At 46.0% G+C, this 23703-nt stretch overlaps 1 protein-coding gene across 4 annotated transcripts in view; it reads right to left on the bottom strand.

Moving 5' to 3' along the window:
• The window catches only part of GRIN2B (glutamate ionotropic receptor NMDA type subunit 2B), a 287157-nt gene that overhangs the window by 256091 nt on the left and 7363 nt on the right, over window positions 1–23703 (bottom strand). The window contains exon 1 of one of the 4 annotated variants that reach the window (XM_043544683.1): window positions 14643–14722. The exons of the other annotated variants lie outside the window; for them this stretch is intronic. The gene's annotated coding sequence lies outside the window, so the exon portion shown is untranslated. Of the gene's footprint in view, window positions 1–14642; window positions 14723–23703 lie in introns of those variants that run through there. 4 annotated transcript variants of the gene reach the window in all.

Genomic DNA, 23703 nt, shown 5'->3' with positions numbered 1-23703 from the left:
GTGGCACAGACTCCCCAAGGGAGGTGCTTTAGAGCTAGTAACTGTAGGTAAAACATCTGCAGGGAAATAATCTGCCTGATGCAGGGGAATGGACTAGATTGGCCCAGAGGTCTTTTCCCGCCATATAAACCATGAAAAATGAACCAAACAACTTCACCCTTCACTAGTTATTACTCTTTACAAAACTCGCTGCTGTTTGTCACTCCTCTCCTGGATCGTATCCGAGCTAGCTGTACCTTCTGGCTGCTGAGTTGCGTCTCTATTCTGATTGAATTCTTATGATTGCTCTGCTCAGCCCAGCCCCTGACCCCAGCCAAGGGGTTCAGTGGCATCTGCCACAGAGTGAACAGAACAGCCTCCTCCAGTCTCTCTGGCAAGATGGCTCTGGTCTCCTCTCATTCCTCTGCTGTGAACTGCAGTGCCCTGCTCTTCATAAGAGGAAAGCAATCGACACACATTTCTCTGAGCTAGATCATTCCCTTCTATATGAGGCGGGGGAAGGTGTGCACCCCCTCCCATCAGTGATAACAATGTGGAGTTACTGTCGCCCTTGTGCATCCCCAAGAGCCACCCTCAGGTGCAGTAGCAGCTGTGGTGATGATGAATGGCAATCACCATACCAATAAAAGTACAGAGTGATAATAACGATGCATCACCAGATAGCTTGACAGTGCAGGGAGATGGCCACAGCAGCAAGATATGTCCTCCTACGCAACCAATCTAGGCATTGCTCAAGATAGAACAGACAGTGGAGGGATTGCGGGAGCAGCCAGGGCCAGGATGAAGGAGAAGGATGTGGGGCAATGGCCACGTCGAGCAACACAACAGCCAGGGTGAATGTGGGCAACTAGCACCATGTGTTTGCCCATGTGGAGTTATTAAGAGTACAAGCAAACCTTTTAACATGAAGACATGTCCACAGAGGAACACATCGTAGGTAGCTGGCATGGGAAAGGATGCACATCCCAAGTGAAGTGTGTAGACGACACATTGCCTCTCTCCTGGAGATCAGTGAACTGGCTGAGCTCGCCAGCCAAAGCAACACAAAAATGCTGAAAGCTACAGACAAAAGGAGACCAGGCTGGGACAAAGCCCAAAAGAGGCACACCAGCAATGATGGATGCATAACACCAGCCATGAATAAAGCCTACAAACTCAAAGTACGTGGCACCCCGAATACAGCCACAGAATCTGAAAAAGGCAGCCTCTGCTTATTGTGAATGTATCCGTGCTCCACTTTTCCCATGCGGGCCACTTTTGCAGCTCTACTGGGCATCTTTCCATTCTACGTTTGAAGAATGCTCTTCTACATTGTACTGGGGGCTGGGGGAGGAGAGGAAGAGGAATGAGCAGCACTGGTTATTTTCCCCTTTGCCATGCACGTTTTTCCCCCCAAGTGACACTCCCTTTCTAGTTGCCACACATTACGTGCGTGGAGCACTCGCATGGAGATGCCCCCTTTTTTGTGTACATTGTGCTTTCTTTTCCTGTTCCAATTTAAAGCTGCACCTTTTCATGGTCCTGATCATGCCAATCAATTGCATGGATACAACTCACATTGAAGTTCATGGGAGCTGTGAACCCATGGCTAATGGGGTACTGGGGTGAGTAGTGCCATTCTCTCTCTCTCCTTAAGAAGGTTTTAACTTTAAAGGGACAGACCTTTAGCTGCCCCCTCCATCACAGCAGAGCAGCTGGCATATCATGTGAAGAACAAGCTGAGCAGTGCCCAGGTAGAGGGGATGTGTGATGGAGAGAGAGAGGAATGAAAGGAGTTCAGGAGTTTTCTTGCCCTCTCCTCAGTGTGCGTTGCCTGGACTGAGGGCTGCCTGCATGAAAAGCAAAGTGTCAGCATAGACTTACAGTGCTTGTTTCTGGTTGTTTGTCCCCAGGAAGGCTGGAGTACTCATTAAGATGGAGCCAGTGCTGCCACTCCTCCATCACATGCTGACATCTACTCTAGGTGTAATTTACACAAACACACACTGGTGAATAATAATCAAGCTATACTGCTTGCCACTCACATGAAAAAGAGAGAGGGGAGAGGAGGAAGCAAAAGAAGAGAGAGAGATGGAGTGAAAATGGGACAGACAAAAGGTGAAAGACAGAAAGGGACAAAGGAAAGAGGGGGGAAGGGACAGATACAATGAGGAGATTTCAGTAAACATCTGGAAAGTAAATCTCCCAACATTTAAAGCAAATGATGCATGAAACACACTGTCAGGAATATGGTGCCCAGAATCTATCACTGATAAATATTTAATCTGATTGGCAGGGAGCTGTTAGAGGCTGCTGGAGAGCTTCAGGTAAACTAAATATGTCAGCACGCAGTGATAGGCCCTGGCACCCAATCATCCCATCCAGCTCACAGCACCCACCTGAAAAAGATATGCAAGAGTACCAAAAAGTAAGGGAAAACAGTATAGGGAATCCCACACACGTGCTCCCCTGCTCCCACTATGAACTGGTAAAGGGCAGAACAGCTTGTGTGGGATGTGCTGTTGGAAAAGTCTCATGAAAAGCATCCTGCCCTTCACAAGCATTGCAGATAATACAAAGTGTGTAAATTAAGGCAGTCTCCAAGAGCTTTAATTTGATCATATTTCCCTGCATGAAACTGTTCACAAACCAGAGGCCAGTCTCTAAGTAGGCCAGGGGCATCCTCCCCTAAGATTAGCTAACAGTCTGCCATGGATTTAGCAAGTTATGTCTCCATACACGTTTGCATTCTAATGCAAAGGAGTGGGAGCACTGCATGGCCATATAAGAACTGACAGATGTGCACACATTGTATTAGTAGCCCCTTGGAATGGGAATTGCATATTAGCCAACAAAGTGAGTGGAGGACAGGAGGGCCTGCTAGCAGCTGGTCATGTAGATGTGTACATTTGCCTATCAGCTGTGACTCCCACTTCATTGCCTGCATCCACAGATTGGCTGAGGTCAGTGTTTGTTCTTGTGTCCTGGCATCTGGGAGGTGACAATATTTATGAGCAGTCCTTAGCATACACACTGAATATTAGAACTGGGCAAAGGACAGAAATTCTATTTCATGAAGCATTTTGGGATTTCAAAATTTAGCTTTGTTCCAAATCTGAACAAAACCTGATCATTCTGAAATTCTCCACAAAGTTGCAAAAAAATTGTTTTGGGTCAGTCAGAATGACTTGTTTTGATTTTGGCTTTTTGTTCGTTTGTTTGTTTTGTATCATTATTTTAAAAACTGCAAAACAAAGTCATTTCAAAACAAAAAAAATTGAAATCTTTTATTCTGACAGTATTGAAATTCCCCATTTCAACATTATGGGAGCCTCCCCCCACACCCATTTTCTTCTAAACCAAAATTCCAACTAAACAGATCCAATTTGCAAAGCATTTCTATTTCAGCGGGATGCATTCTCTGATGGAATGTGGTTCTGTCAAAGTTTCTCCAACCAACTCAACTATCTTCTCCACCAGCACTGAAGCCTAGATTGCTTGTTGTAGCAGCTTTTCTCTCTGATGCAGACCATTGTTGTTCCTGAACAATGCTGCCAGTCCTGGGCAACTGAACTATTCTCACGCTTAGCAACACGGGGGAGAAATGCTGCCTGCAACCAAACAGCAATGCATTTTCTGGCAGTCTCATCATTTTGTCTCCTTATTTGGTCACAGTGTGCTTTTGAACATCACTGCCATATGCCCTAGTTGGCAGAGAGCAGGGGGTGGCAGAACACCAGGGTATTCTTAGTCCTCCAGTTCTACTGCATATTTTTCCTTTGTGCATGTTTGTGCTCAATAAGACAATGGGGCAGTAGTGTGCGGGAATGGGAAGAGGCTGCCAGTGTCTGAACTGAGGGTTCATTGGAGTCCCTTTGAAGTTCTGCTGCTGATTTCACTGTCCACTCCCCAGGTCAGAAGAGAATGGGAGCACTTAGGCTGCTGGGCCAGAACCCTAGTGGTCATTCCTCTCCTTTGCCATGAAGAGGCCCAGGTTCAATTCCTGACCATTGGCTGATTATGGCAAAGACCAGGGGCCTAATCCTGCAAGTATTCCATGCACGCAGAGTTCTCTCTGTGCAAAACTCTTGCAGGATTGGGGCCCTGAAGTGATGTCTGATAGTATAAGTCACCTACCGTATGCCCTCTTCTTCATTTCTGGCTGCTTCCCTGGCCTGCTGCAGCTCTTCAGTGAGTTGATCTCATCTGAACATAGTTTGTAAAGTGTTTTTCTGCTCTGTACAATGCTCTTTTTAATATTTAACTTTTTAATAAGTGCCATGCTGGTGAAGGCAGTGGAATTACAGCTCTGGAAGTCAAAATCCTTTATCCAGAGAAGAGATAAAGAGCTTTGTTTTTATTTTTTTCCATTTCTATAGCACCTTCAGTCCAAGAATCTCAAAGCACTTTTGTCACTTTCGCCCCCGTAAGAGGAAGTGGGGTCCAGTGCACCTGTGACTGATTGCCAACTGCCCAATTGGGCTTAAGGGAGGGAACCTGGACTTCATAATGGAGGCCCTTGACAGGAAACAAGGAGGCAAAAAGAAAGCTGGTAAATCTGGTAAAAGGGCATCCAAAATCCTGAGCTACAGAAGAAGCTTGCCTCCAGGGAGCAAGCCCTGAGAAGACATCCATCTGGGGAAAGGTGGCAGGATACATAATATGCATACAACTAAACTTCCTCTCCAGAGGGAGAGCCTGGACAGATATCACCTGCTGAGAGGGCAGCAGGGTGTTCAATTATTGAGCACTGTGGTTTAAGAGGAAGAGAAGCCCAGGAAAAGATGCACTAGAAGAATAGTAAGGAGAAAGAGAGACTGTTATTGTCTCTGGACATTAGGGTTTAGAATAAGGTGAAGTCTCCTGTTTGTGGGAAAAAGAAAGTGGCATTGTGCCAATAAAGAATCCCTGCCTGGGCATAAACACAGGAAATCCTGGCATAATACTTACATGGAAGCCCTAAAATCTGGGGAAACTGAGGCAATCAGGGCCCTGCATAGCCATGCTTGGCCAACTTGGGGCACTACAGGAAAAACAAACCCTTTGACAACTTTACAAATATTAATGTTTAGCTTCATAACACATCTGTGCAGTAGGGGTATAGCATCCCTATTTACAGATGAGATATCTGAAGCACAGATAAGTTAGGCAACTAGCTTAAGATCACAGACTGAGTCAGTGGCAAAGCCAGGTATAGAGCCCAGATCTCTTGATCCCCAGCCCCATGTCTTTATTATAAGGCCCAGCTTCTTCCCTATAGCATAGGAAATGGCAACACAATTTTCCCCATGTACATTGCCCCTCACCAAGGTGCCTCTGCTCTGATTGTAAAACAATTACTTCTTGGATAAAAGTGAAGTTCAGTCTCCTTGGTCTTGGACTCCCTCATAAAACTACTAAGGAACTAACAGTTGTTGTGCCACTGTGATACACAGACACCTGCTCACTAGAAACTGGGCTAAAACCACTAGTTTGTCACACCGACCTCTAAACAATTATCAGATGACAACAATTTTTGGTTACGATTTATATGGGGCTATTATCTATACAGTTCCAATCAGCTGAGATGCTCTAGAGACAAAAAGTTTTATTCTTTATCCTTATCTCCCCATTTCACTTTCAGTTACCCCCACCTAAATAGTTTCAGGAAGTTAATGCAAATATATCGCAGGACCATGCAGTCTTAGTCTCTGAGAATGGGCTTTCCTTGAGAGATTTCCAGGACTTCCTGAACTTGACTCAGTCAGAAATTCTCCAGGGACAGCTTTTCTTTATGGCACTTCCCCTGTCCTCGTCAAACTCAGGACATTAAGTGGCACACAGGGATTTTTTTTTAAAACGTTAATTGAACCATTTCATATCTCAAAAAAGAATCAAGTTCAGGGTTAAAAGTCCAAGCTCATTCTTGATCCATTGGAACTGGTTCACCCTTGCATTTCTTATAACAAGGGCAAATTAAATCTAAAGGAGCCATTTGCACAGATTCACAGTCCGGGGGCGGGGGAGGGGGAGTTATCCCCAGTATATATTAAAACAGAAGCCTTAACAAACATGTCCTAAAAAAATAACCTTCAGTCAGAAAGCATCGAGTACCGCATGATCTGCAAGTTCAAGAGCCATTACAAAGACAATGAAAGCATATGGGTCAGGGTGGGAAGGGACCTCTGTGTGGAGCAGCTGATTTATTTCTTCATTGTGACAGGACTGATTTCCATATCCTAAAATCATGCCTGATACATGGGTGTCTAATTTCAACCATGAGTATCTCCAACCATTGCAATTCCTCCACACCCTCTTACTGGCTTCTTCAGTCACCCAACACTTAGAAGGTTTTCCCTCATACTGAACCTGACTTTCCCTGCCTCAGCTAAGGGCCCATTTACTTCCTGATCTGTCCTTAGTGAGTAAAGAGAATAATTAGCCCCTGTCCTCTTTCTGTAATAACCCTTTACACATTTGTACAGTTAAGTCTCCACCCACAGTTGTCTTTTCTCTTGACTGAACACAGCTGCTTCTCTTAACCTTTCTTTAGAGGACTTACTGCATAAAACCTTCAGTCGTTTTCATTGCTCACTCCTCCCAACTCCCTCTAGTCTACAACTGTCTTTTTAAAATGTGGCACTTCTGAGATGAACCTCATCCTCTGCATAAGGCTTAACCAGGACCAAGGAGAGTAAATAATCCATAGGGTCACAAAAATCAGTAAGGAGGGGGGAACAGAGAAGGGGGGAAATCCTAGCAGGACATCTTGTCCTCTCCCTCTCCTCTATTCCTGTACTGGCCAACATTGGTAGAGCCCTGCAAATCTGCCGATATCCACGGAAAATGTTTGTGGACCGCGGATTGGCTACAGATACAAATTGTATATCCACACAGAGCTCTAAACGTGGGATTGTTCTCTATATAGCACATGCTCCAGTGTTTTGTTGATGGAGCTTCCACCACTTCCCTTAGAAATTCTCCTACAGCTTAATACACCTCACCATTAGGAATTGTTTTCTGGAATTCAGACAACATTCACTCTTTGTTCTATTTCACTTCATTGCTTTGTTATAGCCAGTTTCCGTTCAATTCTATTTAAATTCTTATACCACTCCCATTCCAATGGTATCTGGGCATCTAACCAACAACTGCCTGAACCACACTCAAGGATTCCTCTCGTTGTGGTGTTTACATTCTTAAACACACAGTTTTAGGCAGTTATCATGTCTCCCTTTTAATTGTGATTTGGCCAAGCTAAATGTAATTAGTTATTTTAATCTTTCCCCTTAGATCAATCCCTCCAGCCTCTTAATCCTTTTTATTGCTCCACTGAATTCATTCTAATTTGCTGCCATTTGTGTGGCACTGAGTTGTCCAGAAATGAAAGCAATGTTCTAGGCACAGTCTTACCAGTGATATGCAGAAAATGAGACTGTCTACCTGTGCTGTGATAGTCCTGTTTATGCAACTCAAAATTGCATTGCTTTCTTTGTTACCATTTTGTATTGCAAGCTCATATCTCATTTACTGTTCATAATCACGCTGTTTTTTTTTTTCCATTACTGCTTTTTTCCTTGACATTACTGCTTTCTACCTCCCATGGCATATCTGTGTTTACTTTCTACATGACTGCCTCCTGTTTTTAAATGCCTGGTATTCACTTTATTGTCTACTCTCTCGATCTCCAAATCCTGTCCTAGGTAGGGCTATTCAGCGAGTTCTCACTCTCGCTCAAATCTTTGATTTCAAGGGGAATATTATCACAAAGCAAAAAAAAAAAAAAAAAGCACAGGTTTGGCTTCGAAGTCAGACCAGGGGACAGCTCCACATTCACAAGATCATAAGGATTTTTCCACAGGCCCGGCCCAAGAGCTGACAACCCCTCACTGAGACCCGGACGTTTATTTGAAATGCTAGAGATTTTTAATGTTCATACCCTTTACATTCACCTCAAGCAAACAGGGCCATGTCATAGGGTGTTTCTGAAGCAAAGGCTTTTTTACCACAGGTCTTTTCCTGAAATTTCCCATCCATGCGGGGGCGGGGACCAGACGAACCTGCGGTCTGCCCCCCCCGGGAAAGGCGGCGCGGGGCAGTCACAGCAGCGGGACAGGCGAGCGACCCCGCGTTTTAGCTTAAGGGAAACCTCCCTGCCCCAGCTTTTCTCCTCTGCGGGGGTGACGTGCCCTGGTGGCTCTGCCTGTGGAAGGCGCGTGGCCCTGCTAGGGCAGGGTCAGCCTGAGCAGGAGCCCGGGCTCATCGCCCAGGGGTGCCCGGCTGGTAACCGCGCGGGGTGCAGGCATGGCCCCTGCGGGGCTCGGTGGGAGCAAGGCCGGGCCGCGGGCTGCATCCCCCGGGGTTACCCGCCGTCCCGAGCCTTCGCGCCGCCCAGCCCGGAGCTCAGCGGAGAGGAGCGGCCGGGACAGCGCAGACACGCCCCCCACCCCCGGCTGAGGAGGGGCGGGGCCAGCGCCAGCTCCCGCTCCCTTCCCAGGCTCCCGGCGAGCTGCGGAGGGTCCCCCGGGAGCGTTTCACTCCCTGTGCGGCGGGAGGGGCCCGTTCCCGCCCGGGAGCGCTGAGCTCCGCGGAGGAGGCCTGAGGCGACCACAGCCCGCGGCGGGGGGGATTCCCCCGCCAGCCAGGGGCCGCCGCCCCGCCACCGAGCCCCGAGCAGTGGTGGGAAACCCGGGGCCCCAAGAAACTCCGTTCCGCGGCTCCTACAAACGCGGCCCGCGTGGGAGAGGCTGCCGGTGTGACGGCACAGCCGCCCCGCCCCAGGGCTGGCAGGCGGGGGACTCCGGGCTCGCAGGCCGCCCTGGCAGCCGTGGGGAGTCTCCGCAGGTGCTGGCTCGAGGGTGGGATTTACAAAATAGGGTTTTACCTACAGTGCCCAAGACAGTCAGGCTAGGCTCATTGATAGCTATCAAGGTCAGAAGGGACCATTATGATCATCTAGTCTGACCTCCTGCACAAGGCAGGCCACAGAATCTCACCCACCCACCCCTGCCATTCTGCCCAGCCTAAATCATCTCTGCTGTGTCAGCTGGATACACTGTCCAGCATTTATCCTCCTAAACACTGCTCTGTGGTGTTGCTGCACCTGTTAATCTGCACTGTGTGCTACCCCAGAAGGAGCTGCATTTCAGTGGTGAGATGATTCCACTGTGTGCATAGGGTCTGATTGTGCAACCCTTACTCATGTGGAGTATTTCCTTATGCCAAAAATAGTCCAGGTGATTTCAGGGGGACTACTTACAGAGTAAGGTGTTACTTCACATGAGGGAGTGGCTCAATCTGGCCGTGGCTTGTAGATCACTTTGGGATAAGATAGAAATATAATATATTGTTATAGTATGGAGCATTGTGTGTCTATTCCCTTCCACCCCTTGTACTTGGTCCCAGGGGCACAATGGGGCTTGGGTCATATGTGAAAATGTAGACAGATGGTATAACTATACAGTTCTCTCTCATGCAGCCCCTTTAGTGGGAGTCTAACTGCTGCACTACAATGAAACAGTGGCTGATTTCTGCCTCTTCTGATTGCTAAATTATAGCTGCTGAGCTGTCTTCTAAATTAAGTGGTAAGAAAGCTGCCACCCACTGGTACCTCTGTTTCAATTTTGAATGAAAATAAAATGGCTGGATGGGCTTTCCTCTCCAGTCTACATTCCCATGTTGTATCACTGCAGGTAGTGGGAATGCAGGGGAGACTTCTATGAAGATGCAGCAGACTCCATCATAATTCTTCCTTACCTCCCCAGCAGGCAATTATGTTGACTTCCTTGTCCCCTCATCCCATGCAGCTCTGCTGCTTGTGTTTGACGACTTATGGGCCAGTTTCCTCACTCCATCATGATCTAGGATTTCCCAGGATATCAGTGGAATTTACAGCCTGTGAACATCCCCTGAGCTGTGTAAATCTTCACCACCTATTCTAGTGACCCATGTCAGCCCATTTCCCCTCAACCAGCAATAAGAGAAGGTCAACTGCTTTAAATTTCCCATTCTTGCGTGCAAAAAAACAAAACAAGAAAAGCATTTATGTGACCCCAGTTAAGAAGCTGAATGTGGGCTTGCTCACTGAACAAGGAATTATTTACAGAAATCTCAAAGGGCTGAACTAAAGTAAAGTGATCGGTTTGAGCAAGGAAAAAAATGTAAGGAGGACTGGATGAATCACAGAAGAATACAATTTAAGGAGCATCCCTACATTGGCCAGAGGCAAAGAGAATGGGGGAAGGGAACAGGTGTATACAAATACATCTTTTCCATCTCTAACATCTGTGCTTCCTGGAAAATCATGGGTCTTCCATGAAGCAACAGACCAGAACCTTTATAGATGCTTGTAAAGTCTGAAAAGAATCACTTCCCACTGACACCACATATATGCACCCCCCAGAGGAGATTAATTGCAGTCAACTAACTGATCACATCTACTGGCTCAGCCCACAGATAGGCTACTCTTTGCCAAAAGCAGATCAGCATAGACCTGCCCACTCAACCAGAGTGAGACAACTTCCAGCAGAGACACATCAGCCTGGCTTTTATGGTTCAGTCAAGAGGAAGTTGACTCCCAGCTGAGAAAAATCTCAGCTAAGGATGAGGCAACTCCCAGTTCTGCATCTTTTCTAAATCCTCAGGTTCTGCAGCAGGAAACTTGGTTCCATTCACTACTTTCTTCTATAACTGCTGAACTGGTGTCCAGTGTAAAATTCCTGCTCCTCAGCAAACTCTCCCACTAGATCTTGAAGTCTGGTTATATGAAAAGCACGAATCATTCTGGTGCTTCCAAGTCAGTTCTCTCTTCTTTCTCTAAACTGCTATCCTGGTTTTATTGAATGGGTTTTATCTACTGGTTTCTTCCCAACTTGGACACTTCTCTAGTTGCTTCAAAATCTGGCACTTTTCTAGGCTAGTGTTAAGTCTTCTGTATTTTGCAACAAGCAGTCTCTAAGCTCCAGATTTCACACACCACAGATGAATTTATCACACAACACTTCATGTAGGCATGGCCACAAACATGTTCCTGCCATTGTCTTTAGATTGACTGGGTAATTGGAATGCATTTCCTCTCCTAGTTGATTTCACAAAGTTTAGTTTGTGATATCCAACAATACAATGGTTCTGGGAACACAGTATCTCCCTAAAATCCCATTATCTCGATTAAGTCTTTAATTTTTTCCCCCACTAGGTTTCTGGAGTGAAGTTAAGTGCTTTGGTTTTCTCCCCTTAATTTAAAATACTATTTTATTATCTTCTTGTGAAGTAATTTTATTAGTGAAGAGATACCACTCAGAGCACTTGGCACAGGATTCAAAACTCTCCATTTCCAGTAGAGTGCATATCCTCAGCTGTACCATATACAGCCATTTTAAACTATTCCTACTAGATGCTCATTTTGTCTCCTACAGGCACAACCCATGAAGAGCCCTTTGGTAAAGGAGCCAGAACCTTAATGTGGCCCAAACCTAATCCTGACTAGATCCCATTCTCATCACCAAATATTCCTTACTTTTTCCTGAAGAAGAGCATGTTCTTGGCAATCCTTAACAAATGGTTAATATAAACCAAAAAAGGCATATTTCCAAGGAATTGATGCAGTAGGTGCCATTAAAATCTTGACATTTACTGCTTCAGATATAGCAAAAGCAGTAAAGACAAAGACAAAGGTAAAAACCACTGTGCTCAGTAATCATCAAAATGTAAGTAGCACTCACTATAGCAATCAAAACAGCAGGCTAACCCGTTTCCAGACAACTCTTCAAACTGATCTCTAGAAGACAAAACCTGATTATTTCATAGAGGACACTTCCAAATGAAACAGATTTCAACCTTCGTACTGAGCACTTGTAGCTGCTAAGAGTAAAGCAAGCATTTGGGGTTTGATCCAACACCCAGTGAAATCAACAGAAAGGCTCACACTGACTTCAGAGAGCATTTGATCAGGTGCAAGGCCAGCCGCTTAACTCATGTACATACATGTCAGAATTCATTAATCCTTTAGCTGCTGAGTTACAATATTGTGCAAGCACATATCTAACACCCTTCTCTCTCATTCTTCTTGTGTGCTCTGAATTTCAAAAGCCATTCCTTTTGGTGGTGAAATTCTTCCTCAATTGAATTCAATAGGAGTTTTGCCACTGACTTCAGTGAGGCCAGGATTTCACTTTTGGAGTTCAAGGGGTTTCTAATAGTTCATAATTGGATCACAAGAGACCTTCTTCTCCCCAATTAAATATGCATCACTCCCACCGAACTAGTAGGCGTTACTAATACCCTGCAGAGGGATTTTGGCCCCAAATGGCTAAACCCTTGGCCTACCAGGGGCATTCTCTCACAGTTCAGAAGTAGTAGAGACACCACCTTTCTCACTGTTCAGAAGTAATAGACGCACCAAATAGCATATCATCCCATCTTTTCTACAGACTTTCAAAACACTCAGCAAGAGCCCAGTGAGATACTCAGATCGGCATTGGGTCAGCATGAATGAGCTATGACTCCTCAAGAGCAACCACCTCATTCACTGAGCATCAGGTATACAGTAGATAAATGACTTTTAGGGATTCAGTCATACATAGCAGTGCACCGCTCTACAAGAAGAGACTTGTGTATTTGAGGTTGTACAAAAATTGTACATTATTCTGTGTTATTTCAGAAATGATACATGGATACTTGTATCATAATGCATACATCCCAAATGACACATTTCAACTCATATGGGCAACCTATTCTTCAGTTTCCTAACTTTCGAATGTTTAATCAGGAAAGCTTAACATTCTTAGAGTGTAACTATTTTCATGGAATACAGCAACATGTAAATTCATACACGCATTGTTAGTTATAGGTATGTATATTATTCTGCACCAACTCCCTTTTGGAACATGAGTTACCAGAGATACAGAAAGAGCAATCTCCGTAATCTTCCCAAACCATTCTGAGGGACAGGTTCTCCATGCAGCGCCTGAGACAGGCACTGAAATATCTGTTTATATCAAGGGGATTCATGCTGCCAAATTGCCACCCATTAGCTTGAAATGTTGGAGTCCAGAGAACGGGAATGTGCTATTTGGACTAGAGCTTTGTAAACTCTTCCAAATGGCATTCAAAATAGGTTTGAGAATCCTTTTACGCCACAACCTGATCACAGAGTCCACAAACTGAGAGGTTCAGAGGAATCTGGCTGTAAGGAAGCCAGTTTTGTCATGGGAGAAGAATAATCTTTTCGTTGAGGCACAGCCCTAGGAGTCAGTCAGGAGATCTGGGTTCTCTTCCTGGCTCTGACACACACTCATCCCCATGTTCAGAGCTGAGTCTAAGTAAACCAAGAGGGTGTCTAATTTAATTTAATTTAACTCCTGCCTTTTCGAGCCCTCATCCTAACATATACATAATGTTCAAGCCACTAGAATCTAAGGTGAATTTTGAACACTTTTGTGGCTGAAGTCAAACATATCTCACACTTCTAATATAAGCAAGCCTATGATCAACAATGAAATATGGGCACAAACAGATTAAGACTTCAGTTGCTCCAGCTAGTATCAGTGTTGTTTTCGGGTGGTTTGGGGTGGGGGGGACAGAGAAGAGTTTAAGATAATTTTAGGGAGCCACTTGCATATCATAGAAAAGCATTCCATTTAAGCAGCAGTTCCATTTCGCTGTCGCAGATTCTATCTAACTTCTATCCCTCATTCTTTGAATAAGAACATATGCTTTAAGATAGTATCTGTTCTCTGGGAATTCACTTCTTCCTGTGGCTTATTATCCCACCTGGAATGAGGACCCTCTGTTGGTTACATCACAATCCTCCATAACAATCTTTATTATAAAACAGAGGATTCTGATCTTTATAGAGAACAATCAACAGGAGGACGTGAACTCCCAAGGGACCAGAGTCCCAATTGCATATTACTTGTCCCTGATAGTGGTGAATGTGGAAAGACAGAGAAATTAGAACTGAACTATTGTTGACTCATGGCAGTTTTGTCAGTTATGTTTTTAAGCCAGCTTCTTCCCCAGTGTAGCTTCCCTAACTTCAGGTTTATAGAGCTTCCTCTTACAGACATCCAGTTTCTAGGATTACCTCCTCCTTATGGTTCAGAGTCTTTTACCACAGTCCTTCTACTCCTCAGCAGCATGATCACAACTTGAGGCTTAGTAACCATGGTATTTATAACCATTACAATTTGCAGCTTCTCCAACTTGAGAGTTCAGAGAGCCTTCTCTCATAGCCACCACATTCTTCAGGGCAACCATACCCTATTAGGAGTCAGGGAGAGCTTTCTTTCACAGCCACATGTTAACTGTTTGGTTTCTGTCTTCACCATCCCCTTGCAGCAAAACTAAGCATCAGTAAATCTGCCTCAGTGTCCTTCCTCTGATTGACCCCCTTACTGTCTAGCCCACTTAGTGGTCCTTGTCCTAACCTCAAACCTCCATCTGGGTACTAAAGAGTTCAGTGATTCCGGAGGCCAGTTACCCCAGCTGAGGGGCTTACCAATCCTGTTCTCTTTCAGTGAGACCCACTTGCTCAAGGCCATAACAAAGTTCTCTTCTGGAGTTTAGTGGGGGAACCCAAGCCCATCCACTCTGTGGGTTCCAGACTATGGCTCCGTACAAGACAGCTAGTGCCAATCTCTCCTCAACTCCTTAGTGTTTCTCTGACCTGCCTCTGCTATGCTCACCTTGTGGAATGTTCCTGTGGTTCAGTCCCATAGTCTTCTCCCCTGGGGTCCTGGTTCCATGAGCAGCTTCTCAGTCTGTTTATAGGGACAGTCCCAATTTTGGGGTCTTTTTCTTATATAGGCTCCTATTACCCCCCGCCCCCGTCCTGATTTTTCACACTTGCTGTCTGGTCACCCTAGGGTGTGCACATGTGTGGGTCCCAGCTGCTCCCTGCCCCCCTCATTGAAGCAGGTGTGCAGGGTTACTGCCCTGGGAACTGCAGGGCACCAGTGGACATGGGGCCAACTGCAGACAGGGGCGTGGGGCAGGGCTAGCTGGAGTTAAGGGGATGCGGGGCTGGCTGCAGGCAGGGCAGGGGGTGCAGACAGGGGGTGCGGGGGTGTCTGGAGACAGGGGCTGGCTGCGGGCAGGGCAGGGGGTGGCTGAGATGGGGGCTGGCAGCAGGCAGGGGGTGTGGCTGCAGGCAGGGAGTGCGGGGGTGGCTGGAGACGGGGGGCTGGCTCCAGGCAGGGGGTGCAGCAGGGGCTGGCTGGAGACGGGGGCTGGCTGCGGACAGGGGGCTGGCTGGAGGGCAGGGGGCTGGCTGCAGGTAGCGGGTGCGGGAGTGGCTGGAGGCAGCGCAGGCGGTGGCTGGAGACGGGGGCTGGCTGAAGGGCAGGGGGTGCGGCAGGAGCTGGCTGCAGGTAGTGGGTGCGGGGGTGGCTGGAGGCGGAGGCTGGCTGCAGGCAGGGGGTGTGGGGGTGGCTGGAGGCAGGGCAGGGGGTGGCTGGAGACGGGGGCTGGCTGCAGGCAGGGGGTGTGGGGGTGGCTGGAGGCAGGGCAGGGGGTGCGGCAGGGGGTGGCTGGAGGCGGGGGCTGGCTGCAGGCAGGGGGTGTGGGGGTGGCTGCGGGCGGGGCGGGGCGGCTGGAGACGGGGGCTGGCTGCGGGCAGGGCAGGGGGTGCGGCAGGGGCTGGCTGCAGGCAGGGTGGTGGGTGCTCATGGGGAGAGCAGCAGGACGCAGCCCAGGCCCAGCAGAGCAGCCGGGGACCCACCAGGCAGCAGCGGGAGCCCCAGGGCCAGGGGAGCAACATCAGCAACAGGGCTCGGGCTCAGGGCCAGGCGGCAGCCCACGTGGCTCCCACAGCACCCCCAGCGGCCGGAGGAAGAATTACATCACTTTCCAGGCCAGAGCCCATCAAAGCCTCAGCTCCCCCTGCAGGGAAGCAGGTTAACAACCGGTTCTAAAACTGCTTCAAAACCGGCTCCAGCTCACCACTGCCTCTACTGATACCTACCTTACTGTGAGAGAACGGAGGCAGTATATAAACTGGTCCTCTTCCCAAGCTCATCCCAATTGGCTGGAACAGGGGAGCCTTGCCCCACCCACTCTGCTCCTGAGCCCAGGTCCTTAAAGATACAGTCACAAGATTCCTTCCAAGCAGGACTTATTCAAGGGACCATTTCCTCTCTCTCCACCTTTATATATCAGACCACCCCAACTCTTAAAGGGGTCATGTCATCTGACAAGGATGAAATGATTAGTAGGCACCACTGTCCATAAAGGGGGAAGTTACCTGTTACACTGCCCAATCTGTATTTTCTCCAACTTGGGTACAGGACCTCCAATCCTATAATTAAATGTTATGTCCCTTCTGATAGTCATGGAAAACTCCAAATTTATATTTCACACACAGCTTTTGTCACTGTTGAGTTTGCTACCCCACTATTTCTAAATGTAGACTGCAAACATTTCTTCTGTGGCTGTGTAGTGCCTGATCTCTGCACTGTACTGACCTGCTTTTTACATTGGATTTCAGAATTTCAGGACTCTACATTTGCATTTTTTGCAATCATGAATTCAAGATTAATTTCAACTTCAAGTTGTACAAAAATGTGAAGAGAGAGACTGAGAAAACAGATATGTCATTCTGTCGCTCTCATTAGACTCTCCCTAGGGGATTGTCATCCTCAGATGTTTCATCTTGATACTGCTGAAACACATCTGACACTGGGGAATCTCCCCTGAGATTCTTAGCCCATTGAATACAGTAGCCAGTGATACTAGGCAATTAGCGACCGAGCTAGATACAGACACACACTGGGATACATGGATACCTCCTGTGTGCGTATGTGTAAGTAATAGTGTGCATTACTGTGTGTTTCCTCTGCCACAGTGCATTTCAAAGGCATTTCTCAGAGGAGTTCATTGACAGAAACCCCACAGGAATCCAGTCATGTGCAGTTAATTAACCCACTGCATTACCAAGTAGAAAGAGACTCATGGCAGAAAAGCAGCAATCCCTTCTGCATCCTTCTCTAGAAACAGTTCACAAGTTGGAAGTTCCTTAGTAGACAGAGTTTCTACCCTGTTTCATACAGTACCTTCTGAGCCAGACTGGCCCTGAAGCAGCTGTGAGTTCCCCCACAGCTAGTACAGCTACAGCACCTCCTGCTGGGATCAGCTCAGATGGCAGTGTCTGACCTCGCTCAGAACCGATCCCCATGATATTTTTCTCATAGTGCCTCCTTGTTTGGAGAGGCTCAGATTGCGGTAGCTGGGGGTTCCTGTACTGCCCAGTTCTCCCACACTATTCAATACAGTGCCTCCTTCTGGAGACAGAGGTGACGTGGCTGTAAGCGCCAAACATCCAGTACACCTATAAGACCTTCTTCCCTGCTGGGATTGGCTACTAAATTCACAGCAATGAAAAACGCGTCAAAGACTGTGAAATCTGGTCACCCCCGTGAAATCTGGTCTTTTGTGTGCTTTTACCCTATACTATACAGATTTCACGGGGGAGACCGGCGTTTCTCAAATTGGGGGTCCTGGCCTAAAAGAGAGTTGCAGGGGGGTCACAAGGTTATTTTAGGAGGTCACGGTATTGCCACCTTTACTTCTGCGCTGCTTTCAAAGCTGGGAGACCGCAAAGCAGCAGCTGTTGGCTGGGTGCCCAGCTCTGAAGGCAGCTCAGAAGGCAGCAGCACAGAAGTCAGGGTGGCAATATCATACCATGCCACCCTTACTTCTGCTCTGCTGCCTTCAGAGCTGGGTGGCCGGAGAGGAGAGGCTGCTGACTGAGGGCCCAGCTCTGCAGACAGCAGCGCAGAAGCAAAGACGGCATTACCATACCATGCCATCCTTACTTCTGCGCTGCTGGTGGTGGCAGGTCTGCCTTCAGAGCTGGGCACCAGCCAGCAGCCGCTGCTCTCCAGCTGCCCAGCTACGAAGGCAGCACGGCCGCCAGCAGCAGTGCAGAAGTAAGGGTAGCAGTACCACAACCCCCCCCCCCGAAAAAACAATAACCAATAGCCCCACCCTCATACAACTCCTTTTTGGGTCAGGATCCCTACAATTACAACAACGTGAAATTTCAGATTTAAATAGCTGAAATCATGCAATTTACAATTTTTAAAATCCTATGACTGTGAAATTGACCAAAATGGACCATAAATTTGGTAGGGCCCTAGCTATTGTGTATGGGAGTTTCCCTCAACCTTTTTGATACCTTGATCCCCTTTTACAACAACCACAAAAAAGACTTTGGGACACCCTTCCATCTAGCCATTAAAGGGAGGATGGCCATGTCCCTGCAGAGCTTGTTCAAGACCAACAGGTTGAGAATCCATGCTATAACAGATTCCTCTTGCTTTCTTCCAATCCATAATGCAGCCTAATCAAGTAAATGGCTAGGACAGAAAACAAGAATTCCAGTTTGTGGAAAAATGTCAAGGTTTTGACCTTTGTTTTCATTTAGCATCAGGACGAAAATGAAACCTAATTCTTTTGTGAAAAAAATGAGAGACACCCAGAATTGCCAGGTGGTTAACATCTCCCACATCCCAAACAACGTAGTCTCCCCATCAGGCTGTAGAGTCAGTCTCCCAAGCTCTCCTGTTGAAGCTGTTTCACTTTGCATAAATCTTTGACTATTCATTGGACCAGAGAGAGATTGATTCTAAACCCCAGTGGTTAGGGTATTCACCCGGGTCTTCCTGATCCCAGGCGAGTGTGTAACGCCAACAGATCCCGGTCGACGGTGGGCAGGATCAAATCTGGGACCTCTGGAGCTTAAAGCATAAGCCTCTACTGCATGAGCTAAAAGCCAACTGGCTGTTAGCTAAGGCTGTAGAGCAGACTCATTTAACTAAGTGGTCTGGGTGCCACTAGATGGGACAAAACACCACACCCAGAAGGCGTGTGGGTTACAAGTGCATGAACTACAGGGCTATTCTGGGAGGTGTCTTTCTGGTTTCAGCCAGAAAGCTTCCTCCAAACTGAAAAATTTTCCCCAAAAAGTTTTGGTTTGGACAAATTGACATTTTTTGACAAAGAAAACCTTTTGTCAAATAATTTCGTACTTACAAGTGTTTACAGCTAGACTTGAACAATTAAGAGACAAAAAATACAGCCCATGTCTACCTATGGAACCACCCCTGTCCTCAGGTAATATCAGAGTTGTAAAGCCAGTTGCCAGAAAGCAAATCCTCCATGTATTAGGCTGCAGAATGGGATGAGGGACATGGTATTTGCACTGGTATATTCACTGCAAGTTCAGGACACGAAATTATATCCTTTTCACCTGGTTCCCAGTAACCCTCTCCTGTTTTGAGCTACCCAAGCTTTGAAACAGTAATCTTGCAAGTCTATAATTTCTTTTATCTTAAAGGATCCCAAGCCTCTTTACAGACCACCATGCCCATAAGAAGCACTTCAACCACTGTTGAAATGCGTGCACGCCTAGAATGAATATGACAGCTCTTTACCAATGAACAGCAACATTACATAGCAGCTTAGGGGAGAAGGTGAAAGGAAAATACCATATTCACATGAAATTACAGAGTGAATTTTAGGAACTCATAACATTTCCAAGATGCAATTAGATCAGGACACCAGTACTAAAGCCCCATATTCTTGTGAAAAATGCCAGAGTTCCAGACTCCATTTTATATCTATCACCTAAATGATGGTGTAACGCCCTGCTGAGTGTGTGTAACAGGTCCCCGCTCTGGGCAAGTTCACAGAGAATACAAGTTGTCACTACACCCAGCTCTAGCAGCTTGGCTCTTGAGCTCAAGCTGTAACAGTTCATGCTTTTAGCTCTGGAGATTCTTGGTTCACTCCCTGGTGTTTCATCCAAGAGAGTGGCTATCACAGTAGCACCTCTAGCTGCACAGCACCCTCCACCACCATGTTGGGGCACTGTGATCAGTACTGACGCAAGAGTGCCTCTACTGAACCAGGTTTCAGAGTAACAGCCGTGTTAGTCTGTATTCGCAAAAAGAAAAGGAGGACTTGTGGCACCTTAGAGACTAACAAATTTATTAGAGCATAAGCTTTCATGAGCTACAGCTCACTTCATCAGATGCATTCAGTGAACCATTAACCCCCACTTGATGCAAGTTTTCCTTGGATGCCTCCCATCTGACCAAGCCCAAACCTACATGGCTTGTGAGATCTGATGAGAAGACCATTCCTCCAAATTAATCAGACCAGAGATTGAAGCTACTATCGAGGGTGGCAGGAAGACGACTTAGAAACTGCTGTGTTGCCTGTCCCCTCAAATCTTATTTTAATTATGATACTGCTGGTGGGAGGGACAAAGGGAAGGAAAGAGGAGGAGGCTTTAAACTAGGATCTATCTAACTTTTTTGCTTGTCTTGCCTGAGAAAACAACCATACCGTGACATGGCAAAACATGTGTTTTCATACTGTGACATTGAGTTAATGTGTGGCCACATACACTAATGTCACATCACCTTGTACCATCAATTCTGGATGTTCAGATAGGATGATGATGGGAGCCAGTTCAAAACCTTAAGATAAAAGGAGATAGAGAGAAACATACTGAGGACAAGGGGCAATGGTCATGAGGTAGTGAGGCCAAAAATACACTCATGATTATTTAACTTCCCCTGCCAATGCTAACGATGTAAGACAGACTTGTGAAAACTGAGATTCTCCTGTAAACATTTAGACTAATGTTCACCTAGATAATTATATCACAAAACATTAGATAACATTTAGCAGTTCACCAAGGTAGATAATTATATCACAAAATCCCAGAGGTTTTGAAAATATAAAGACCTTTGAGAAGCCCCTGACTCACCTTCTGGGGGGAGTTCAAACTATAGCGGCATTCAGCAACACCATGTTCGCTTCTACATACATAACATGATGTTGAGTGTCATATGTTCAGTGTCAGAGCTCTAGACTCATTTTGGTGGGAAGAGACCTCACAAATTAGACATATAGTCCTCAGCGTAGTGACAAGACTGATCTTGTTGTTTCCTTCCTAAAGTTGCTTTATTTGCACCTTGAAACCAAGGTGAATGGCTCACTGAAGAAAGATTAGATTAGATCTAATCTTGATAGTTGAGCATCTAGGTTTTAGATTTTAATATCTCTAAATATAGCAATTCCACCACCTCTATCAGCATCTTCTGTCACCCAGACTGTTCTTGCAATAAACTTTTAATTTGATGTTTAATCAAAAAATTTGCTGCTGCTTCTTCAACTCATTTACTTCCTGATCTGTCCTTGGTGACTAATGAGGATAATTGGCCCCTGTCTTCTTTCAGAAACAGTCCTTTACACATTTGCAGACAGTTATGTCTCCACCCACTGTTGTCTTTTCTCTCAACCTTTCTTTAATGTTGACAATAGTAGGTATTGTTTTCTAAGACCTTTGATCATTTTCATTGCCCAGTCCTGCAAACTCTCTCCAATCTTTCTCTGTCTTTTAAATATATAGTGCCCAAACTGGAACATCATGCTTCAGAAGAGACTTAACCAAGGCTGCAAAGAGAATAATTACTTTCCTATTTTACGCAAACCAGTATCCTGTATAAAGCTACCTTGCTTGTGTGTTGGCTGTGTCAGAGGACTAACACTAAGCTATCCAGTCATTTACATCTTGCTGGTTCAAATCCAGCCTAGGTCAATAAAGACTGCAAATGGTTTCCATCTGATGGTTGTTTAGTGGCTATAGATAAAATTTTCAAAAGTGCCTCAGTGATTTAGGAGCCTGCGTCCTAATTTCAAAAATTACTTAGGCACTTAGGAGCCTAAGTCTCATCAAAAGTCAATAGGACTGAAGTTCCTAAGTGCCTACGCCACTTTTGAAAATAGGAATAAGGTCCTAAATCATTGAGGCACCTTTGAAAAATTTACCTTGTGTCAAGTGAGCTGATGGTCTCCCTCCAGTTCCTGACAGGCAAACAGTCATATTCCAATTGGCATAGACACCAAGGACTGAACACACCATGAAGACTTGATTCTCTTTTTCTCCAAGTAAATGGTATGGCACAGCAGTACACAGCAGGGTTAAGGAAGCTGTACCTGTGCTGGGGATAGAGGAAGTAAATCTTCAGTTCTCAAGGCTGTCAGTCTAACACATTTAACAGCAACATCCACTGACTCCTTTGATATTTCCACAGAGTGGTGAGCCTTGTCCATGGTTCTCTGTGTGCTGTTCCCATTCTGTTCACTCATTTAATAGCTTTGACCCTCATTCCATTTCTGTTTTTTCATTTGTTATCCCCCATATTCACTGGATTTCTGAGCTCTATGGCCTCTCCTTCATTTGGTCCAGGCGATTTAGGCCATCCCTCTCCAGAATTCAACCAGAGACATTCACTGACTCCCTTGACACTTTCTTAAATGGAGGGAGGGGTGCTGTCCAGGGGTCTCAGTTTGACGTGTCCCTCTGCATCCCTCATGCTGAACCTGTCACCACACTCCTGTCCCTATTTTCTCATCATTTGCTCCCAGCTGATTAATTGTTGTTTGTTTTTTGTAAATCCTTTTTGTACAAGGGAGGCCATTGTTGTTTTTGTGGGAGGAGATCCCTTTTAGGGAGCCCCCCAACTCACAAAGATCAAATCAGCTGACACCTTTTAGCAGCACTAAATTCATTCAGTGTATGTTTAAAACAAAAATCCTCTCCATCTGCCCAGGACTAGTGCCTAAGGCACTCCTGCCTCACCGGGTACCAAAGAACTACAGGAAAAAGCAATTTTAGCTCAGAGACAAATTAGCTATGGTTTGGGTTTGCTTACTTACAATGTACTGTGTCTACTACCAAGTCACACACCTTTTCTTCTCCACATAGAAACCTCAATAGCATGAAAATTAGCTTGCATCCACTGACCCCTCTTCCTGCCTCTGACAGGGTGTGCACACTGTTTATTGTGGGCTTGCTCATAAGCACAGAGCTGCACACATTCGTTTGATATTGTAGAGTTGTTCACTGGCTCAGGGTTTACATACACTGATTTATTTTTGCATGGTTGTTCATGAGTGCTGGGCTACTCAACAGCTGTTTGTTATTATCAAGCGGTTGTGAGTGGTGGGGCTGCTGTGCTGGCCTAGATTGTGTTTTTCAGAAGACAAAAATTAAGCTTTAATATTTAATCTTATTGAGCCAAACCCTCTGCTGGTGTAAATCAGCATAGTTCCATTCATTTCAGTAGCACTACACCAATTGACTACAGTTGAGGATCTGGCCTAATAACTGCAAACAGATAAAAGAAAAATAAAAGTAGGTCAAAGAGGGACTGGAGTCACATTCATGACCAGTAGGAATTACACTCATGACCAGTAATGGCATCCCTTTAACTTCTGCAATGAAATACTTGTAAAATTTAGCAAATAATGGGCTCAGGCTAGAGGGCATTAGGCAATTGGTAGGAGGACATCATGCTTTGATTTTAATCTTATCACTCCTGGACCCCGCTTCTACAAATCCCAGAACTGCAATTTTCAAATGGCCGTTTCCTCTTAGTCCCTGAGGCACCCAGGTCAGTTGCAGGTATATTTTGCTGCATTGAAGCAATTAAATTAATCAGCTGATTCATTGTGGGTGAGAGGATTCTTGTGGATGGGTGGGTGAAGGAGGGATCATTGTAATGGAAGATTTATCAGTCATGTTTCTCCCAGTCACTCACTGCTTTTCTTTTAAGTGTAAACATTTCCACCAGGTGGGAGGCACAGAAGATTCAGGCAATTTTGGAACCTCATCATAGGGTGCTCAGATGCTACAGGAACCATACAGTAGTTCTGATAGATACATAAAACTTT

Source organism: Chelonia mydas, chromosome 1, assembly GCF_015237465.2.
Source record: "Chelonia mydas isolate rCheMyd1 chromosome 1, rCheMyd1.pri.v2, whole genome shotgun sequence".
In the NCBI taxonomy this organism is placed as follows: Eukaryota; Metazoa; Chordata; order Testudines; family Cheloniidae; genus Chelonia; species Chelonia mydas.
Note: the sequence above shows the minus strand (reverse complement) of the source record. Positions and strands in the feature narration are given on the sequence as shown.